Source organism: Pseudorca crassidens, chromosome 3 (genome assembly GCF_039906515.1).
Source record: "Pseudorca crassidens isolate mPseCra1 chromosome 3, mPseCra1.hap1, whole genome shotgun sequence".
Lineage (NCBI taxonomy): Eukaryota > Metazoa > Chordata > Mammalia > Artiodactyla > Delphinidae > Pseudorca > Pseudorca crassidens.
The window spans coordinates 47985922-47990167 of NC_090298.1; the positions used below are offsets into that span (position 1 = coordinate 47985922).

The 4246-nt window shown below is 36.1% G+C and overlaps 1 pseudogene; it reads right to left on the bottom strand.

The window, feature by feature from the left end:
* Positions 1-2374: 2374 nt before the first annotated feature.
* On the bottom strand, positions 2375-2489 carry LOC137222854 (U6 spliceosomal RNA; annotated as a pseudogene).
* Positions 2490-4246: the final 1757 nt, after the last annotated feature.

Here is a 4246-nt window from a genome sequence, read left to right on the forward strand (position 1 = left end):
GAGTTGACATATGACTCAGCAGTTAAACTCCTATATGTATACCCAAGAAAACTGAAGACATATCCACACTAAAACTTGTATACAATGTTCATAGCAGCATTATCCATAATAGCCAAAAAGTGTAAACAATCCAAATGACCATCAACTAATGAGCTGATAGATACAATGTGGTATATCCATACAATGGAATATCATTTGGCAATAAATAAAGCATGAAGTGCTGATGCATGCTACAATATGGATGAATATTGAACACATTACGCTAATTAAAAGAAGCCTGTTACAAAAGACCATATATAGTAGGATCCATATATATGAAATGTCCAGAATAAGAAAATCTATACAGACAGAATCTGTAGAGGTTGCTTAGGGCTAGGGATTTTTAGGAGATATGGGGAGTGACTGCTAAGGGGTATGGGATTTCATTTTGGGGTGTTGAAAATGTTCTGGAATTAGCGGTGATGATTGCACAACTTTGGCAATACACTAAAACCACTGAATTGTTTATTTTTAAAAGGTGATTTTTTTAAATGGTGTGTGAATTATATCAATAAAAAAGAGAGAAGTTGAGTTCTTTAACTTCAGTTGATTGATATGTCATGCTTAAAATTTACTAGATTTACAAGTAGAATAACAAGATTTATGCGACGAATTTGCTTATTAAATAAAACAAGCTTTTAAATTTGCAACTTTAGTAACTTTAAGCCCAGTCTTAAAAATGCAAAAATGTCTTAAAAATGTAAATTGGAAAGGAAGCTTATTCTGAGTAACTCATTCATTTGAAACAGTTCTAAGCAGAGAGGTTAGGAGGAAAGAGGAAGGAGAGTATATATGAATACAAAACAGTACAACAGGCTCTAGGTTAGATGTGCTTATATTAAATATTAAAGAAAAACACAAGCTTTTAAAAAATGTCAATCAAAATGGATCTTGAGAAATACATGCTTTAAAACTCTTTCCTGGGACTTCCCTGGCGGTTCAGTGGTTAAGACCTTCCACTGCAGGGGGTGCAGATTGATCCCTGGTAGGGGAACGAAGATCCCACATGCCATGCACAGTGAAACAAAAGCTTCTGCGCTTTCCTTTGGTTTTTAATTTGCCCTTTAGAGCCACACATAAATCTTTATACTATAGGACTGTTCTTCAGACATTGAATGATAGTTGTCATGTCCACAGCAGACTTTGTTTTCTCTGGGTTAAATGGCTCTTGATCCCTTTGGTCATTTTCATATGACTTGATTTCATGTCTCCTGCTCATCCTAATTGCAAATGTACTGCAAGGAATTAGAAACGAGCCACAATACTTTATATGTGATCTTATTTTTTCTTGTTTATGAATCTTACCTGTCTATTAAAGTAAATTAAGAGAGCACTGGCTTGGTATATTAGGCTTCTAGTTAACCACCAGATTTTGCCTCATAGTTGTGAAGTTTACCTCCTTTTCCAATTGGTATTTTGGACTTGTGTCAGGAATGCGTTCTGCTGCAAGTAACAGAAAGCCCAAAGAGAGGCTTAAATAATTAGGGGTTTATTTTTCACACACATTAAGAAGACCAGAGGTACATATTGCTGGTATAGTGTTAGTTCAGTGGCCTAACAGTGTCAAGCCCTATTATCATTGCCATTCTCTTGTCCTTTCTTGTGTGCTTGTCCCCCATGGCTGCAAGTCAAATGTCACCTCTGATACTGAAGGCAGGATGAAGGAAGAGAAAGAAAGAAAGGTGCAAGTTGTCTCTGACCTCTTTAGAAATGCAAAAGTTTCCCCAGAGAAGTCCCTGTATGTTTCTACTTATGTGTTTCCAGAAGTGTGTCATCTTGCCATTCTAAATTGCAAGGGATGTAGGGAAAGTGAGTATTTAGCTGGATACATTGATTCCCCAAGCAGAATTTGGGTTTCTCAAGAAGAAGGAAATGGAAATAGATATCAGGTAGACAAAGAACAGTGTCTGCCACAGGTCTTCAGAGTAGGATTTGACATTTTCACTTTCAATTAATTGAATTTGGCATATCATTTGTTCCAAGCTGTTAAAATAATTTAGATCCTATGTCTGTCATCCATGATATTTGTCATACCTCATAGCTTAGTGTCATATGCAAATATCACCACTGCCACTAATATCTTTATTAAAGATCTGGTGCTGAAGAAAACAGGGCTGAGAATGGAGCCCTCTGGCTCCTGATCTTTTGTCATAAAAATGTGTAGATAAGCTTGGCATTTACAAGGTCCTCAATAAATATGTTGAATGAATAAAAGTTGTAATGACAAATACCTAGAAATTCGTTTTGAGATTAGTTTAATTGCCAAGCTATGTTACTTCCCTGAGCAACATGGGCTGTTGGTTTATGTTGAATCACTTCATTTCTTCTTCTTCTTTTTTTAATGAAATGTTTCACAAATTTTTGTGTCATCCTTGTACAGGACCATGCTAATCTTCTCCACATACAATAAAATTCTCCAATTTTATTGTATGTGCTGGTGAAGCAAGCACTGTGTCACTTCATTTCTGATAGCCTCATCAAAAGCATGCCACAAATTAGTATGGATATATTTCTTCCCTGTGTCATCACCTGGTAAGGAGCAGGTGAATGTCACCCCTGAGAATACATGTGTTAATACCTGTAACTTCCCTCTACCATAATAAATCCTTTTTTCCTCTTGCATAAATGTTGAAACATGAAGACATGTAGCAGATCTCTTGTGCATGATGTTCTATACTTTTATCTACATAAATGGTCACAAGTAGTACACTCAGGTAGGATGTAGACCACTTTTTGACTCTCTAGCCATAAAAAATTTTTGAATTGTCAACATCTAAAAATTGTATTTTCCCATAAAAATATGGATTTTTTCACTTCTCTTGAATAATTAGTATTTCTAGTTTCAATAGGCCCACATTCACACATGGCCTTAGTTAGCTGGAGCTGAGTAGTCATATGACATGGGCTGTTAGTTGTTCTCTTATATTTGTTTTCCTTTTTGTCAACAGTAATTGAGTTCCCACTTTTTAGCTGAGCACATGGCCACTTAAAGACCCAGTTTCCTTTTCAGTTAGGTCTGACCAGGAGTTCTGGCCAATAGGATGTTACTGAAAGTAGTGTGTGAAAGAAAGAACTGTCCTCAAAGGGAGGATGCCATCTTCTTTGTTCTCCTTTTTCCTGTTGGGTGGAATGTGAATACAATGGCTAGAACAATTTTGTTGTATCTCAAGGGGGAAGATGCTGATAGAGGATGTGAGAGCAACAAGAAAGTACCTAGTTTCCTGATGATCTCAGAATCAGCATACTGCTGAGGACTGCCTTCCTGGACTTTTATCAAAAGAAATGAATTTATATTTTATTTAAGCTATGTTATTTGAGTTTTCAGGCAAATCTAATCCTAATTCATAAAAGCTACTGCCTTTGAGCAGGTATTCTCAGGTTTATCACAAATCCCACCACTATGTAATAACTCCCTAATATTGACCAGGGGTTGCCATTTATCGTCATATCACACTTTTTCTCACCATTAAAAGTGGAAAAATGAAAAACTGACATAGTCATGTGTTTCAAAGGAAGTTGAAGAGCATATGTCATTGTGGAAGTAGAGACTATTTCTACATGACTAATACTGCACACCAACTACTAATGCACACTCTATTAAATATGACTTCAGAAGCTTTTATGAAACCAACCACAGTAAGAAATATACCCAGAAAAGCAAAGACATGTTAATGACAAACTTAATGAATAACTTAATGGACTGAAAACAAGGATTGGATTACAGCAATGATAATGGTGTAAAATGTATTAAGTAAAAAAAATGTTCTTGGCATTAAAACCTTTTGCCAGTGATGGGTTTATGAAAAGGTTGATTGCAGCAGAAATTGTGTCCTGAATAGAAACTAACATTTGCAAATATAAGTTTAACATCATGTAATATTTCTTACCATGCTGAAGCTGGAATGAAGGGATTTACAGTATGAAGCAGCATGAAAAGGTTAAATCATTTACAGTTTTTTCCCCTTCCAGCCAATGAGTGTACAGATATAAAAGATATAAATACCACCCAAGTAGCTAGAGTCATTTGTGGTGTCTGGAAGGCCTTAAGTGTTTGAATTGCTTTTGAACTTTGTGCCAGTAATAGGCATATCAGAACATTATTTTTGCATGTTGAGTGAAGTGGGTAAACAGGGCCGCAGGAGGTGCTTCAGCAAGTCAGAGCTAATACTGGACTTGTTTTTCAAAACTGAAGTCCATGCTGGCAGTT